The sequence below is a fragment of the Tenrec ecaudatus genome, chromosome 10 (assembly GCF_050624435.1).
Source record: "Tenrec ecaudatus isolate mTenEca1 chromosome 10, mTenEca1.hap1, whole genome shotgun sequence".
In the NCBI taxonomy this organism is placed as follows: domain Eukaryota; kingdom Metazoa; phylum Chordata; class Mammalia; order Afrosoricida; family Tenrecidae; genus Tenrec; species Tenrec ecaudatus.
In genome coordinates, this window is record NC_134539.1 from 135014243 (window position 1) to 135033492 (window position 19250).

General features: G+C 39.9%; 1 protein-coding gene and 1 non-coding gene across 3 annotated transcripts in view; one reads left to right on the plus strand and one right to left on the minus strand.

Annotated features, from left to right (window-relative positions):
- The window catches only part of FBXL20 (F-box and leucine rich repeat protein 20), an 84632-nt gene that overhangs the window by 57482 nt on the left and 7900 nt on the right, over nt 1-19250 (minus strand). The gene's annotated exons all lie outside the window — the stretch shown is intronic.
- On the plus strand, nt 18355-18460 carry LOC142460424 (U6 spliceosomal RNA). The gene has a single exon (XR_012786633.1). It is a non-coding gene; the product is annotated as a U6 spliceosomal RNA (small nuclear RNA).

The window sequence follows — 19250 nt, forward strand, 5'->3', positions numbered from 1 at the left end:
CTTTCTATAAATTAAGTTGGCTGAAAAATCCAAGAGAATTTCTGGATATTAAGCATGATTTTGCTGTCATTTTCTCTTTGACCAGTTTAACACGTTCTGAAAAGTAGTTCAATAACATAATGAATTTCAAAGCTAAGCACACAAACAAGACCTAGTAAACCATTTCAGTGGCTAGAAGTCATGATCTGAATGAAGATAGGAATATATGTTGGACAACAAAAATTAAAATCAACTCCAAAATTAGGAAAGTAACAGGTCTGATGTTTTATAGATATATATATATGTCATCGTTAACTGTATTATACTTCAAGATAGAGCTTGAAATGTGATATCATGATTTGAAATGGAATTGATGATGTGATATTACTCTTCATTTTGTCATTCCTAGCACAGATCATGATTGTCCACTAAAATATCCAATAGTCACTACCTAAGAAATTAATTTTTATGTATTCCATTTCATTTTTTACTCCTAATTTTCCTAGCTTCATTCTATGGATGTCTGCAGTGGTTTCTCCTCATTTTGAGTCAGCAGGTGAGGGCTCCACGGCTCCGCTGCACGCACGTCTGTAAGGCTAGCCTGTGAGGAGGCACAGCTCTTCCCGAGTGTGGTTGTAATGCTTCCAGCTAGAGGTTCATCCACTGCTGCTATACAAGACAACATCCTGCTACTCAGGGGAGGCCAGGCGCTCACAGGCATCCTCCCTGAGGGCCCCACTCCCTGCTGTTAAAGACAATGGACGCCTGCAGTCATCTATTTGGTTCCAGTAGGTGGGGTTTACACCCTACTGATAATGGTTCCTATGGAGATCTAGAGCATAGGTCAAAGTTAAGGGGCCATCCTAAATCTAGGATCCGCCCATCTTGTCACATGTATATCCACAATTCCCCCTCCTCTTCCTATTATATGTATGTCCCTAGACCACCCCCTCTCATTACCTATAGGACAGCCCCTTCTGGTGACGTGTATCCTCACCTGTAATTGGGGGGCTTGCATGTCCCCAGAGAATATAAAAAGCCTAGATTAGCATTAAAGATTGCTCTCTCTCTCTCCCTCCATGTGGACCATCGCGTGGGGCTCAGGTGAGCATGCTACCATAGATCGTGTCTGACTCCATTTATTTCAATACTTCACTTCTATCTCTCATGCTCTCTATGACTTTCCTGTGATCTTTACTTATTATCGCTGTACAATTGCGCCTACCCGACCCGTAATGATGTGTTAGGGGCTGGCTTCCCCTGACACTTCTTCCTACTCAGTTCTCGTGTGGAAACTCCACTGGAGTCTGCCCGCTATGGATGACCCTGCTGGTATCTGAAATACTGGTGGCACAGTGTCTAGCATCACAGCAACACAGGAGCCAGCAGAGAATCACAAATGGACACGAGTTGTTTGAAAGGATGGTAAATGATATAATTCATGGCATCTTGGGTTTAAAGACACATAAGAAAGTATACGCAACAGGAGAAAAATAGAAATAAAACAGAACTTGACAGCTGTCTGCTGCTCCCTAAACACATGCTGTCCTTTTCTCTAAGCTATGGTCTCCAGCACTCTGTACACCAAACATGCCGTGCTGTAAACAGAAACAGATATCCATTAGAAATGCTACCTGTTCCCTGAAGTTTTTTCCAGTTTCACTGAGAGCATATAACTGCTCCCTCTCCTATGAAACTGCAAAGTGCTCTAAAACTTAGAACACCAAATCAAGCTGGTATGCTATCAAGACATCGACAGCAGACTAGTATAGTTCACAGGACAGTGCCTAGAAATCACCGAGCTCAAGGAATGCTCACGATTCCCCAGTCCTTCCTCAAATTACGATGGCGCGCTGTTCTGATGACCCTGTCATAAAGTGCTTCTGGCTAGGTCGAATGTCTTTTTAAAAATTTTCATTATAGCACTCTTTCGAACAATGAACCATGGATAACTTTGGAATCTGTAAATGAACATTTGATAATGACAATATCAACAAATTTGGTGCTGCAACACTGTATGCATATTATTCTAAGAGTTGAAAAACAAGAGACAGTCACTAAGGGTAGTTCATTATAACTTGAATTATGTCATAAACTGGAGATGAATTCTTATTCTGATATGATCCATATATTTGCCTATAAATTCCCAGCAGGCTTCTACAGCTTTTTTACTTTATATCTTTATAGTAAAGTACATTAAAAATAAAAATTTTAAAGTAAAAAAATACTAAGAAAGACTAAATAGAATGATCGTTCTAACAAATAATAATTTTATCTATGACATTATAAATCTCCACTAACCATTTACATTCAATTTCTTCCTGAAGTAACCACTGATCTGGTTCCTGTCTTTTTAGATTTTTTCTATAGTCTACAAAAAGGAGTCATAGATCATCTTCTGTTCTGTTTTTGAGGTTTACCCATGTTGTATCACACATGCTGGATGGCTCCCCTCTCCTAGCTATGTCTCAGAAGTGGAATATCGCAGTAATAAAAATCAAAATGCAACACTGGCTTTGGGACCTGGCAGTCATCAGAGGCTGAAAAGGTGAAAAGACTAATGGAAAGAACGGAAATTGCTACTGACTCTCAAAAGAGCATGATTCATGTTATGAAGCTGGGGAAACAACGGGAAAACAAATCATCTGTGGTTCATTAGTAGTAGAGGTGGTTAAGAAAATCTCCACAAAGTATTTAGAAAGTACTAATTAGATTCTTTAGGCTGCAAAAATACAGTACAGGATGAGAGAATTGCACAGATTAAAATCAGAGTTTAGAGGAAATATGAAGAACCTAAGAATTGTATTGATCAATTTAACTGTTCAAGTCAATAAATATAAGAACCTCAAAATAAGCAATGTCCTAAGGATGTGTATCCAATCAGAGATGTGACTTTAAGTCCTGCTTGAAAACTCAGAAATACTGAGGATGTACCTAATTAATATTGAGGATGTACCTAATTAATATTGAGGATGTACCTAATTAATACTGAGGATGTACCTAATTGACCCTGCTAAACAAAAAAGGAGCTTCTAGGAAGTTTAGAGCATATGGATCAGTGGGTTGATGAACCCAAGGACAGAAAGCGCTTTCTTCAAATGAATCACAGAAAGAGTTTTTGCAATATGGAATCAACCCAAGTCAATTAACCGAAAATCCAAACGGAACAAAACAGCTAAAAATGGAAAGAGGCCTCCGGCCTTCCAGCTTTCTATAGGTGGGAAACACTCTGAAAAAGTCTGCTTTGTAAGATTTTTATATAAAAAGCTAAGTCAGAAGGCACCTAATTTTACCACAAAAACAGCTTTAAAAATTTGCTGAAAAACCTAGGCTTATATTCGTATTTGGTGCTTAGGACTCTGGATCAAGGGGAATTGTCTTGATGTGCTTACTCCACACCTGAACCTGATGCAGAAAACAAGATTTAAGTCTTCAAATTAATTTGACTGGCGTAAGATTTTGGAGGTGCTTGAATGGGATACTATGCATGTAATAAGACCGCAAATCAGAGGTATTGGTAGTTCAGTGGGGAATGTCTTACCTTCTATGCAGGATACCCAGGCTCAATACCTGGCACAACATACATAGCTACCACCAATCTGCTAGTGAAGGCTTACATCTTTCTATACTTCTGAACAGTTTTCACTGATGCTTCCACTCTGAAAAGGACTAGGAAGAAAGGCTTGTGATCTAGTTTTGAAAATCAGCCAATGAAAATGTGATCCGGCAGCCAATCATGGAACTGGTGCAGAAACAGGCAGCTTTTTGTTCCATTGTGTACAAGGCTGCCAAGTGTCCTGGCCAACTTGATAGCAGTTAACAAGAAACAGAATGTGAACCACTGAAAGCAGAGGCTGGACTATTATATGCTCACCACCCTCAAGTTGATTCTGACTCATAGGGATGCTACAGGGCAGAGTAGAATTGCCGCTTTGAGGTTTCCAGAAGAGCTTCATCCTTCTTCTGAGGAGCCTCTGGTGAAGTCAAACTGCTGACCTCATGGTTAGCAGCCTAATATATAATCCACTATGCCATCAGGGCACTGCAGCTTTATCCTCTTGAGACTCCTGCTATCCTGTTAAGAAGCTAAGGCTGACCTTCTGAATGAAGAAGAAAGAACGAGCTGAGAGCCTGTGAGTACAGCCATATTAGACGCTTCAGCCCCAGTCAAGTGACTACATCAATACAGTCACGCGAATGACCCTTGCAGAGATCAGCAGAATTGGGAGAAATAATAAATTGCTGTTTTAAATGACTAACTTATAGTGTGACTGTTATACAACAAAGATTGCTAAAACAGTTCCCAAGTGGAAAATGCTTATTATTCATGATCTTAACTAAATTCACAAATTTGAAAAAAACTTATGACATACAAAGGTAGTTTGACATGGATGAAATCATTTGATAAGAGGAAAATTTTAGGGTTCAATTAAGAATGAATTTTCATAACGAAAATCAAGAGTGGAAGTTGTAGAAATATTTTATAATCCTTTTTTTCCTCTAAGTCCTCTTGACTGATTATGCCATTCCCTCAACTCAACCAACACCAAACAGATGTTTTTCCAATTGACTTGTTTTCTTGCCAGAATTGAAAAGGAAAAATATTTTTGCATGGCTAAACCATAAAAAAAAAGTTTAACTTCCTCCACCCAACAGCTTATCCCAGTAGAAATATAACATCTTTTTACAAGCAATCACTACTGTCAGTGCATTATGACTTCATGACTACATTTCTCCTGAGAAATTCCTAGACAAAAAGGAAGGAACGGATGTTTGTTTTTTAATCATTTTATTGGGAGCTCGTCCCCTTATCACAATCCATAGATCCATCCATTGTGTCAAGCACATTTGTACATTGGTTGCCATCATTATTCTCAAAGCATTTGCTTTCTACTTGAGCCCTTGGTATCAGCTCATCTTTTCCCCTCCCTCCCCATTCCCATCCCTCATGAACCCTTGATTCACACATCATTATTGTCATATCCCACAGTTTGACGTCTCCCTTCACCCACTTTTCTGTTGTCCTTCCAGGGAGGAGGTTCTATGTAGATCCTTGTAATCGGTTCCCCCTTTCTACCCTACCTTCCCCTCAACCCTCTCTGTATCGCCACTCTCACCACTGGTGCTGAGGGGTCATCTGTCCTGGATTCCCTGTGTTTCCAGTTTCCATCTGTACCAGTGTACATCCTCCAGTTTAGCCAGATTTGTAAGGTAGAATTGGGATCATGATAGTTGGGGGAAGAAACATTTAGGAACTAAAGGAAAGTTGTATGTTTCATTGTTGCTACAATGCACCCTGACTGGCTTGTCTCCTCCCCACAACTCTTCTGTAAGGGATGTCCAGTTATCCACAAATGGCCTTTGGGTCCCTACTCTGCACTCCTCCTCATTCACAATGATGTGATTGCTATTCCTTGATGCTTATCTGATCCCTTCAACACCTCGTGATCACACAGGCTGGTGTGCTTCATCTATGTGGGCTTGGATGCTTCTGTGCTAGATGGCCGCTTGTTTAAAACACACATACTATTTAATAGGCCAAATGCTCTGCTTTGGACACCTTCAACCTTTTCATTTAATATTCTAAGTTTTTTTTATACTGACTTTTCTGTTTACTTAACCAAAATCAACAATTCACAGGAAAACCCTTGGATTCTGAGCTAAATATCTATGTGAGACATTGTTTTTTTTTGACATTGCTTTTCTTGTGTATAACTTCTGGTTGATGTGCCAGAATTAAGGGGTGGGGGGGGGAAGGCAGTTATCTATGAAATTGTCTAAGGCAATATAACTTCACATTTCTCTCATAAACACTTCCTAAGGCATTATAACCACCGACGGTCACCTCAATTCACTCCTATTGTTGTTGGACACAGGGACACTATGTAAAACAAAATGGATCCTGTGCCATCCTCAGAAATGGTTGTGATGTTTGAGTCCCTTGTTGCAACTACTGTGACAATCCACAAAGCTTGTGTCATGTGTACCTTGAACCTCTAATACTGATCGTTGTTCTTCAACAAGTTATGTCTTTTGCAGCAGATTTGTCCTATGCAAGACATCATTTGATTTCTTAAGTACTGCTTCCATGATCATTGATTGTAGATCCAAGCAAGATGAAATCTTCCATAATTTCAGTCTTATCTCCATTATCATGTTCCTTGTTGGTCCAGTTGTGAGAATTTTGGTTTCCTTTACATCTGATTTGCAATCTACACTGAAGGCTGCAGTGCTTAATTTTCATCCATCACCAAGTGCTTCAAGTCCTCTTGGCTTTCAGTAGTAACATTTGCATATGGCAGAATGTTCAATCCTGATGCTACCTTTTCCCCACAGAGCCCAGCTTCTCCGATTTGCTCAGCATGCATACTGAATGTGTGTGGGAGACGGATAAACCACCCTGTTTCCTCCCTCAACTATAACCTGTCAGAAGACCCTTTCCCAGGGGTTGCCCGATTCACAACAGTAGCCAAATTATAGTTATGAAGTAGCAGCAAAAATAATTTTATGGTTGGGGGGGTCACCTCACATGAGAAGCTATATTAAAGGGTCATGGCATTAGAAAGGCTGAGAACCACTGTATTAGAACTGCCTCTTGGTCTGTGCAGAAGTTCTGCTTGTCAACAATGAAGTGTTCTGTAACTCCCATTTTTCTCAACATTATCTATAGTGTGTTATGACCCACATAATTAAATGCCTTTACACAGTCAATAAATAATCTTTTTGGTATTTGCTACTTTCTGGCAAGATTCATCTGAAGCCAGCAATGATATATCCCTTAGGCCAACAGTTTGTGGAAACATTTCAATTGGCATTCTGTCATTTGTTGTGAGTTAATGCTTCCAAAGCATCCTGGACTTCTTCCTTCACTGTAACTGGGTTGTTGATCATAAGCTACCTCTTGAAATGACTAAATATCAAACTTTTGGTAGGGACTGGTTCCTTCCGTGTCTTTGAATGCTTCCTGAATGGGTCAGTATTTGCCCAGCGAATCCTTCATTATTCTAATGCAGGGCTAGAGTTTGTCCTTCAGTTCTTTTAGCTCGCGATATGCTGGCTGTTCTTCCATTTGGGCTTCTTCCTCATTCCAGGTCTTTGCATATTTCTTTTTTTCCTTTTTCCTCTCCCTCACATATTTCATTATGCTTTTTATTATTCTTTCCAGCGCCACCCTTTCAATTTTCTGTTTAGCTCATTTACACAGTCATTTCCACCATTTGTTTTAGCTATTTTATATTCAAGAGAAAGTTTCAGAGTCTCTTCTAACATCCCCGTTGGCATTTTTTTACTTTCCTGCCTTTCATAATGATCTGTTACTTTCTTCATGTATAATGTTCTTGGTGGCTTCTTCTGTTGTGAGTGTCCCATGTGTCAAATTTTTTTGAGATGTTCTCAAAACTGATGTATTCAGTCATGTTTTTAACTTCAACCTGAACTTGTTGTGAGGTGTCCAGTGATCTAGTGGTATTTCAAATGGCACGGACACAGTTTCCGGTACCACAGAAGAGTGGAAGGTGATCTGCAGACCATATGCAGCAGGGTACATGCACTCACGGTCCCTGAGGGTGCCAACATTTAACCCAATCCCAGATTACAAAATGCAACAGGTGTTGGTAAAGCAAGGTAAAGTGTAGCATTTGATTTTCTCATGTACAAATTACACACAATAATAGACAATAGTTGTTTAACGAAGAAATGCTCAGAGTAAACATTCGTTAATAATTAAGCTAAACTATTAGTTTAAACTGTAAGTCTTAATTAGTGTTTTCTATTTTACCTATATAGGTTCTAATAGCAATTACAATGACTAACAGGACTCACAGACAAAACTCATAATTAAGGGGTTTATTAAGGAAACAAACACGTAAAGCCAGTGAGAAATGCTGAGTTGTTTACCAGGACAAGTTACAAAGTTCTGTCAATTCTGCCAATAAATACCCAAAGGACATACCACTCTGCTACAAGCCCCAACCTGAAAGCATTCAGCTTAACCTCCATAGGGCAGCGAACCCAGCTCCCTGAATTAAGTGTCCAGAGGTTCCCTAACTCCATTAAGCTTCAGCTCAAAGGCACTCAGCTCTACATCTGTGGGCCAGCAAGTTCAATTTTCCCATTAAGAGCCCAGAGGCGCCTCACTCTGCAAGCTAGATTCCTGCACAAAAGCACTCTCAGCTTTATCTGTTCCATGGGCTGGGAAGTCTGTCACTGTTCCACTGCACTCCTCCCCGGTTCTGCTGACGCTCCTCCGACAGTATACTTACATTCTGGATCTAGGAGGTTCACTGTGTAAAGGATCTTGGGCCTCGAGGAAACATTGAAGTCTTGCTGATAATGAGATCCCAGCACTTCCTGCTTCCTAAAGAGTTTGTTTTACACACAGTAGGATGGCATTTCAGGGAATCGTATTCTCAATTACTCACAGGTGAATTATATCAGTGTCTTACTGCACCTTCGTAACACACCCATGCAGGGAAAAGTCATTTGGTGAGAGTTTGAGATTTTCACTAGAGTCACTGTGGGTTGAAACTGACTGTTCTAGAAACAACTGTGAAGACAACAGTGTACCAGGTATTATTTCGTTCTGCTTAACTTCTATTATAAAGTTCAGCTTTGTATTACCACTTCACATCTGACCTATTATAAGTCTAATAAAAATTTAGAAGATGGATTAATCATTGCAAACCACAAAATATATATTCATTGGATTTAAAGGTTAATGGAACAAATATTTTCTTAAAAGAAGAGTTTATGGATTTATCTATTTCAGACTGTACTCATTCTACAGGTACAGCAGCAACCTATCAACTATAACTAATAGGAAGACTTTGCTTTTCATTGTTAACTTCCCTCTAGACTACATTGAGTCAGTATTACCCCTTTTTTCAAGGGGCCAAAAAAAATCTCTAGGGTATTTTTTAAATTATATATTCTATGAGCCCTAAAACTAACATATAACTTAGTTTATTCTCAGGAAAGAAATGTGCCACAGAAATTCAAATGAAAAGATGGAAAATAGGCTGAAATCTCAAGTTACTATTTTGTAATATAGAACAAAGACAATTACTGCTCTCAGTTTCTGAATCAGTCTCTCTTTATCAGAGACTATGTTGCTGTTAGTTGCTATGGAGTCAATTCCCATGTCTTGTGTCTGTGTACTAAGCAGAACAGCTCCACAGTCTCAAGATTTTAATCTTTCTGTAAATAAGATCACCAGACCTGTCTTTTCAGATGACTTTGAGTGGGTTCAAAACTCCAATCTTTCAATTAGCAGTGGAGGGCGTCACTATTTGCATCATCCGGGGACTCAAGAGTTTAATCACTGCCTTCGAGAAATCGATTCCAACTCCTACCCACCCTACAGGACAGAGTAGAAGTGCCCCTGTGGGCTTCCAAAAGAGAAACCAGACAAGTTAAAAATGAATGACTACAAGATGACACGGTCAAGCTAGTGGCTGTAGCCGCTCTTCTGCAGAGTAAAACTCGGAAATGGAGAAAGCACGTTTTTAGCATAATTGGAGTATTCAAGATCCAGAATTTGAACACTTCAGACATCTCAGAACAGGGACACAGACAGGTGATGTCAGGGTAAGGGACTCTAAAATTCAGTCCATCCGCAAGTGCAATTACAAGAAAAACACAATACGAAACACTTGACCAAAAATGTCAAAATCAGAGTGTTTGGGAACTCTGGAAATTGATGGAAGTCTTGTAAACCATTTTGGGGGCACTTATTCAAGGAAAAAACAAAACAAAATAAAAAACCCCACTACACATCAATAGTAACAAATAATTTTGTGGGAGGGTGGGTTTCAAATCAGTTCATTCTGGTTCAACTGCCTGATAAGAACCTGTATTGCCAACACAGGTATACAGAATCAGAACTTTTTTTTCTGAATCCCCAATTTTAACACAATCACAGTAACTCTTGGTTCAGTATATTTGGGGGTAGAAATGAAAATTATCAGCAGGGAATCAGACCAAAACAAAACAGTGTGGGGACCTGATAACGGAAGAACAGAATAGACCTCATTCTAAACAAAGATGGAGAATATTTGTTTTGAATTATCTGGTAGGCCTTGGAAAGAACATCTTTAAAAGGTTGTCAGATTCAGAACCAATCTAGTGCACAGGCTCCTATCTGGAGCATTTGTAAAAACATGTACAGATAAGGATTTTATTCACGGCTGCTTACAGTAACAGAGTAGCAGCTGGAACAAACACAAAAGACCATTGTGCTTGATCTTCGTTCTTAAAAGAACGACACTAACCAAAAGGCCTGGAAGGTGAGGCCCAGGAATACTATACACACTAGTACTTTGAAAAGCACTGTTTTCATACGACTGGGAATCTAGGAGGTCGTGGGCTAGCCCAGCTGTAATCATGCTCAGGAGTGCCCCTAGAAGGCTCTTCCTCTTAGCTCTGGACGACCTTGAGGCACTGCCCAGTTAACTGTTGAAGGCCTGCTCCAATACATACCAAAAAAGGCCCTCAGCAACGAGGGAAATTTTTTAGCTCTAGGAGTTTAAGATAATCCCTATTCAGTCATTAGCTGATTACTAAACTAATGTAACAGAAACTTGAGAGGCCACTAAGATTTTCTTTCAGATATACTTCAGGCAGAATTAAGGCATTCTCAGATAAGCAGAATTGGCATGTAAGAAATACTAGAGGGAGTCTTTCCCCTCGAAATGCAGAACTAGACAGTAACTACTACTTACCTATCAGTAGTTTGTGGTACTTTGGTGGCTTGCACAGTGCTGTGGTATTGGAATCTATGTCAAAGACAATTCAAATATGCATGCTTCAGTGGTGCTTGCTAAGACAGACTAGAAAGACCTAATTACTGGAAATACCTTTTTTAACAACACAAATCATAGACTTGGACTTTGCCTGATGGGAACACATAGGAATCACTCTGTGGAAAGAGATGAAGCAAGGAAAATTTTGTTGAAGATAATTTTAAAGTAGTCACAGCGATGTACTGACAGAAAGCAGCCAGAAATTCAAGCTGATTCAAAAGAAGACTTGGGATGAAAATATCAGTGTGGATGTCAGGTAGAGCTAAGCTAAAAGCAGAGAATACCAGAAACATATTTCCTTGCTTTATGGGCTACACAAGGGCATTCAAAGCTCTGGAGGTTAACAAGTCATGGTAACACTGCAAAGAATGGGAATTCCAGAAAACTTAATTTGTGCTCATGAAAAACCTAAACAAAGAGCTCAATCTGTATGCAAGCAAATTTGAGAAGCTAGACTATTTGAAGAACACAGCAACAAGATTAGAGGAAGATTCATTAACAACCTATTAAGCCAATAACACAACACTTGAAATCAGAGAGAACTTGAAGCACTTACTAATGAGATCAAAGACTGTAATATATAGAGTATAAAAAATACCTCAACATAAAACAAAAATTCTTACAACTGGAACAATAAGCAAAACAATCTCATGATAAATGGAGAAAAGATTGAAATTGTCAAGGATCTCATTTTATGTGGATCCACAATCAAGACTCATGAAAACAGCTGTCAGAAACACAGAATGTATTCCGCTGGGCAATTCTATTGCAAAAGACCCTATACAGTGCTAAAATGCACTGGTATAACTTTGAGGATTAAGGTGCACCTCACAAAACAGTCTTGATATTTTCAATCACCTCATGTGCATGTCAAAACTTGATAAATAAGAACTGAGAACAGATGCTTTTAAAGAACAGGGTCGGACAAATGAACCCATCTGTCCTGGAGAAGCAACTTAGGTGTGAGAGTGGCAAGACTTCATTCATCTCACAGACTCTAGACAAATTGTCAGTGGGACCAGTCCCTGGAGAAGGGTGTCGTGCTTGGTAAAGCAGAGGGTCAGAAAAAGGAGGTCAATCCTCAAGGAGATGGACTGACACCGTGGCTGCAACAATGGGAGGATAAAGGACCAGGCAGGTTTTTTTTTTCTTTCTGTAAGTTGGGATCACTGATCTTTTGATTAGCAGCCCGATGTTCAACATACTGCACCACCATGTCTCCTTAATCCAGGCCACACAAAACACCAAATTCACTGCCACTGAGGCAATTATGACACTGGTATCTAGAAGACAAAGTGTAATTGCTCCTGTGGGTTTCCAAAGCTATAAATCTCTTACAGGAGTAGAAAGCCCCATCTATTCCAACTACTGGCTTTGGGGTTAGAAGCCCAACAAATAATCCACTACACCATCAGGGTTTCTTTAATCCAAACCACATTATTATTAATTATAATGTTAATGGAAATTGCCAGGACAATCGCTAAGAAAATACTTCAAATGTACGGTGCATAGTGTAAAAATAAAGAAAAAAGTACTTATAATGGGACACTTAAAAATTACCTACTTACTCCCCAAAAGATGCAGTCATGGAGAAACTGAGAAAGCATCATAGAAAAAAAATAGCAAAATGACACGATAAAAACCTTCCTTATTAGCAATTACATAAATAGATGGAATTGTCCAATTAAAAGGTAGAGACTTATTGACTAGACATTAAAACGGATACAACTATACTCTGTCTAAAAGAGAATCACTTTAAACTCAAAGGTGACTAGGTTGAAAACACAAAGATGGAAAAGATTCCATGAAAACAGCGACTCAAAAAGAACTAGAGTGCCTATTAACAAAACAGAGCCTAGGACAAAAACTGCTACAGACAGACAAGGAAGCACCAAAACCACATCCAAGTTCACTGCCACCGACTCACAGGACAGGGCAGACGTGCCCCTGTGAGTTTCTGAGACTGTAACTTTTTATGGGAGTAGAAAGCCTGCTTTTCTTCTGAAGAGCTGCTCGGGGTTCTGAACACTGGACCTTGCAGATTGCAGCCAAACTTGTAACCACTACACCATCTGGGCTCCTAGTGAGACAAAGAAGAGTAATAAATAAAAAAAAGGGCCTATGCATTAAAAACCATTATACACATAGATACACACCTAACAACAGGACCCCAAAAGAACTGAAACAGCAAAGAGACACAGAACAATTCAACAATAGTTGAAAGTCAAGTGTTTTAAGGGAAAAACATCCCAAATATCAAATGAACACCAAATATACTTTAGAGACCCCTTTATTAAATCTAAACAAGACAAAGACAAAAATGAATCACCTGAATGAAGATTATTGGCATGAGGCCTTAATAATGGCCAGGTGGTTACTAAATAAGATATGGAGGGGAGGGGGGAAATGGTCACAAATCATGGTTAATGGGCAGATCAAATTCACCACAGTTGCAATTGGGACTCCAAAAGCGGGAGAGGAGCTGTCAGTGGTATATGTACATTACTGCAGGTTCAAACACTTACCAGATTGGTTTAGGGCTCTCTGACCCAAGGTGGTTATGGTATGTCTCCTAACTGTGAGACCCTAATATCCAATTTACTTTAAGGGTACTCCCAAGAAAGTTCTTGGGTTGGCCAGGGGAGTCAGCAAACACACTATGCACCTGGTGGTTAGAATTTAAGCTCTAATACACAAGGAAACAGAAGACCTGGACTATCCTTTAAATCAACTAGTCAAATCAAGCGTCTACTCAATTCTTCAACCCTAATTTCAAACTAGCTCATATAAATTCTACACAGGTTCACATTCTCCAAGATAGGTCATATGTTAGGCCATAATACAAGTCTCAATAAATTTTAAGAATGAATACAAAGTACTTTAATAACATGGGAATGGTAACAGAAAAATTTGGAAAATTCACTAATATGTAGAAATTAACAACAGACTCCTAATTAACCAGTGAGTTTTGACAAGGCAATAAGTACAGCCAGAATAGATGCTTCTTAGAAGATGGTGAGACGTCATCTCATGTACCTTTGGACCCGTTAACCGGAGACCAGACCCTGGAAATGAGTAGTATGTCTGGTAAAGCAGAAGGTCAGAAAGAAGACCCTCTGGGAAAGGGACTGACAATGGATATAACAAAGGGTTCAAACAAATCAACAATTACGAGGACGGCACAGGATCTACTTTGCATAGGGTCACCAGGAACCAGAATCGACTCAATGGCACCTCACTCATTGCCGTGATGCCAGTCCCAACTCACGGTGACCCTCTAAAGTGAAGGTACGACTGACTGCCCCTAAGGGTTTGGAGACTGTAAATTTTAATGGGAGCAGAAAGCTTCATCTTTCTCTGGTGGAGCGGCTGGTGATCTTGTGGTTAGCAGCCCAACTTGTAACCCACTAGGCTACCATGGCTCCTCCCAACACCACTGCCAGCAAGAAAAAAAAGAGAAGACCAAATTACTAAAACAGTGCAAGATTGAACATTACTACTGACATTACAGGAATAAAAAGCACGATGAGGGCATACGATGAGTAATTTTATGTTAACACAATCAACGTTACTGTTGTTGTTAGGCACCATGGGGGTGAATTCTGACGTACACAGTAACCCTATGCATGACAAAACGAAACGCTAACCAGTCCCCTGTCATTCGTGATTCCTTTGTTTGGAACCTATTGTGGCAACCACTCTGTCAACCCAACTCTTTGTGAGGGTCTTCCACTTTGTCACTGACCCTCAAAATGTCCTTCTCCGGGCACTGGTCTCTCCCGACAACATGTTCAAAGTATGTGAGATAAATGAACTCTCGTCACATCCTTGTCTCTAAAGAGCACTCTATCCATACTTCTTCCAAGACAGATTTGTCTGTCCTTTTGGTGGTCCGTGGCATTTTTAATATTCTGCACCAGCACCACAATCAAATGCAGGGATTCTTCTTTAGTCTTTCTTATGCACTGTCCAATTTTCACATGTAGATGAGGTGACTGTAAATACTATGGCTTAAGTCAGGTGCTTTTCAATATTCTTAAGAGCTCTTGTACAGCAGATTTACTCAATGCAATGCATTATGGATTTATTGACTACTGCTTCCATGAGCCTTGATTTTGCATCCAAGCATAATACAATCCTTGATAACTTCAATCTTCTCCCCATTTATCACGTTACAAACTGACCCATTTATAAGATTTGGGTCTTATTTACATTGACTTGTAAACCACATTGAAGTCTTTGATCTTCATTAGCAAGTGCTTCAAGTCCTCCTCAGTTGCAGGTTATGTTATCTGCATACTGCAAGTTGGTCGTAAGCCTTCCTTAATCCAGATACTGCATCTTCTTCGTATATATAATCCAGCTTCTCTTGAGGATTTGCTCAGCATACACATTCAGTAAATATAATGAGGATACAATCCTGACTCATACCTTTGCTAATTTTAAACCATTTGGCAGTCCGTTGTTCGGTTCTCACAATCGCCTCTTAAAACATAGACAAGTTCTGCAAGAACACAATTGAAGTGTTCTGGCATTCCCATTCTTCCCAAAGCTATCCATAGCCTGTTTCAATCCACACGGTCAAACCACGGCAGTCGATGAAACACAAGGAAACATCTTCCTGGTATTCTCTGCTTTGACCCAAGATCCCTCTGGCAATATCAACAATGCTATCTCCTGTTGGACCCACTCCTCTTCTGAATCTTGCCTGAACATCTGGCAGCTCCCTGTCCCTCAGTAAAATTTTACTTACATGTGCTATTAATGATATTGTTCTAAAGTTTGGGCATCTGTTGGTTTACCTTTCTTTGGAATGGGCACAAATATGAATCTCTTACGGTGAGCTTTCAAGTTTTCTGACATGGGTAAGTGATCCCTGTGCTTGATCATTTTATTTAAACATTTCAGTTGATACTGCATCAGCTCCTGGAGCCTTGTGTTTGGCTAATGCTCCCAGTGCGGCTTGGACTTCCTCCAGCACCTTTGGTTCTTGCTCACATGCACCTCTTGAAATGGTAGTTGAAATGTCAACTAGTTCTTTTTGGTACAATGACTATGTATTCCTTATAGGCTAATGGTGAGACTTTGTTTCACTTACTTTGGGCATGTTGTCAGAAAAGACCTGGAGAAGTGACATTATGCTTATGTCTTGAGAAAAATCATCACAAGATTGTAATAAAAGGGGAAAAGTTTTATTTGGCACATGCATCAAAGCGAAGAGAGAGATGGGAAAGGAATGGACACATCATCAAGGCTATGTCTGATTTAATCGGAAAAACCAAACAAGTCTCTAATGCTTCTTCATATCCCTCCACTATCATGACCCCAGTTCTATCTTATAAATCTGGCTAGCCCAGAGTATATACACTGGTACAGATTAAGAGCTCTCAACACACATACTCTAGAACAGATAAATCCCTCAGAACCATTAATGAGAGTAGTGATACCATAAGCATAAGGGGAAGGTGGGAGTGGGCAAAGGGTAAATGGGCAAGGGGTAGAAAGGGGGAACCGATCGCAATTATCAATCAACAAACCCTCCCCCACCCGGGACAAACAACAGAAACGGGGGTGAAGGGAGATAGCAGACACTGTTAAATATGAAAATAAAAAGAATTTATAAATTATCAAAGGTTTCTGAGGGTGAGGGTGGGTGAAAGAGGGAGGGAAAAGAGGAGCTGATACCAAGGACTGAAGCAGAGAAAATGTTTTGGAAATGATGATGGCAACATATGTATAAATGTGTTTGATACAATTAATGTATGTACTGTTATAAAAGCTGTAAGATCCCCAAATAAAATGATTTATTAAAATAAAATTACATTGACAAGACAAAAAAACCCAACAAACAAAATTTCTTTTTATATAGATTTTGGTAGTGGTTTGGTTCTTACAACAGGTGAAATAAATATAAATGGTAAAATCTACAAAACCTTTGTCAAATGCCTTAGGATATCAGTCAAGAAGGGTCTTTCGTTGATCCCCAAGGCCAGAATTGGGGAGGACAAAAATGATGGCTTTCTCATCTTTGCTATCTAGGTCTCCAGGGCTAGCTTCCTTATGTCTATCTTTATCCTTAGTGTATGTTCCTTCTTTACCTATCTCTTCTAGTCTATCTTTCAGATCTATTTCTTGTTCTCCCAACTAGCCTGCTCCTGCCCGCCTTCCAGGATAACCTAGGACATTGCTCAGGTCTACTGTTCTTCCTATTTCCTTGGACTTCACTTTGGCAGCTTGGCGGTGAGAATGTGAATGTGTGATCCTCAAGGTGACTTTGGGCTAATTTTGAAACCAGGCACTAACTCCCTTGGTAAAGCAGAGTGGGAACAAAAGAGAGGAAGGCCCTTAAGGAGATGGATGGGCTCAGTAATTTAGGAACAATTATGGGTGGTGCAGGACCGGGCAGTGTTCCATTCTATTGTGCACAGGGTCCAAACCAACTGGAGGACACCTAACAACACTATCTCTTAGGTAGGGAGCCCTGGTGGGTCAGTGGTTAAGCATTTGCTTGCTGACAGAAAAGTCCATTTGATCCCATCAGTAGTTGCCCAAGAGAAAGGCGTGGCAAAGTCTACTTCTGTGGGCTACAGCCTTGGAACCGATCCTATGGAGTGCTATGAACCTGCAGCAATGGCTCTGGCTTTTCAAAATCTCCTGGGGCCTTAGTGGAGTGGTGGGTTATGTCTTGGGCTGCTAACCATAAGTTGAGCAGTTAGTTCACTAGCTGCTCCTCAGTACAAAGAAGGCTTACTGGTCCTATCTATAAAGATTGACAGCCTTGGAAATCCACAAGAGCAGTTCTACTCTGTGCTATAGGGTCACAGAAACCAGAACAGACTGCAGGGCAGTGAGGGAACTTCTAGTAGACACCCATGCCCACATCCACTTCCTTTCAATGAAGAAGTGCTTTCAAACAATTGATACTATGCAAAAATTTCCCTGGTGAGTCTGATGGCCACCCAGGTTAATGATGTAATCTCTATCAGGAGCTTCAGCTGTAAAAAGAGAAGCTGAGTTTCAATTTTTTCCTTTAAAACAACTCTAACTCAGAGAACACAATTAAGAGTAAAATTTAACTCACATTAGTCAAGTTGTGTTATGATTAAAAATGAGGACAAAAATCCACTGCTACTGAGTCCATTCTGACTCATAGCAACCCTTTGGGAAATTGATATTGGGAATCTTGTTTTAGAGCTATAAAAACAAAGGTTAAGTGGTTTCCCCAGGGCTCAATGTGAGCTTACATGGGTGCCAAGACGGGGTCCCCTTGATATCTCATTTCTATGCCAAACATTTCTATCTGCACCAAAGACTGAAGGGTTTAGTTGGAATTTATATCAAGTCCTAAAATCCACCTTTTGAGATATAAAATCTAAATAAAATTACTCTTTCAGGAATTATGTCGACCGCAATTAGGTTGCTTTTTGTTGTACTTAACAAAATTAAGACTAGCTTTAAGAAGTTTCTAATCTTCGTTAAGTATTCATTCATAATACTGTTAGAAGAGTTATAGCATTAAGTAAATGTTTTAACACATTCAAAAATCGCAACTCACATATTATCAAAATGAGTTATGGTGCTTGCTTCAGTGGCACACATACTGAAATTGGAATGACACGAGAAGATCATTATGGCCCCTGGGCAAGAATGACACGCAAATTTGTGAAGCACTCCATATTTTTGCCTTTTTCCCCCTTGTCTATCGATATAAGATAGGCAAGATAAACAATCCCCAAGGGAAAACAACGGGACTGAGAGTTCTGTGGGAACAGGGGAGAGAGAAATGTGGGGGGGGGGGGAGAGTAATGTGGGGGAAAGGGAGGCAGGTAGCCAACAAACCCAGGGACAAGGGAATAAGAGATCTAAAATCAATGGGGAGGAGAATATGGAACACCTGGTGCACTAACTCAAAGAGCGAGTTGCTCCATGCTCACCTAGTGGGAAGAATGCATACTGCAAAAGTCCCACTCCACCCAGTGTCATTCCGGTTGCTTGTTTTTTTTTTTTTGGGGGGGGGCTACCACCTCATATAACTACTGCTTGGATTTTGATATAGCTTGAACAAGCTGATGCACATTCATTGTTCATTTGAAGAGAACTGTAAATCCCTTCTCTTTTTTTTCCTCTTCACCATCTCTAAAAAAGGTAAACAAAAACTGGTACTTGGTTGGGACACAGAATTGAGTGATAGGTTAGCAATGACTTTCCTTGGGTATAAATCATTGACAAAACATGACATATGCCTAAAAACAGATAAAACATCTCTTAATCTAGAAATTCTCATTTTTAGAGGAACAAGAAAAAGTGATTTTTGGCTGCTCCACTCTATGATCTACTGGGTGGAGCTCCATGGCGTCCTTTAAGGAGTTCTGGTGTTCCTCTGGGCTAGGCTCAGTCTGGGAAATCAAACCCAATAGCTGTTCTGCAGAAGAAAGATGAGACCAGTGTCTGCTGCAGTAAGGATTTACAGTC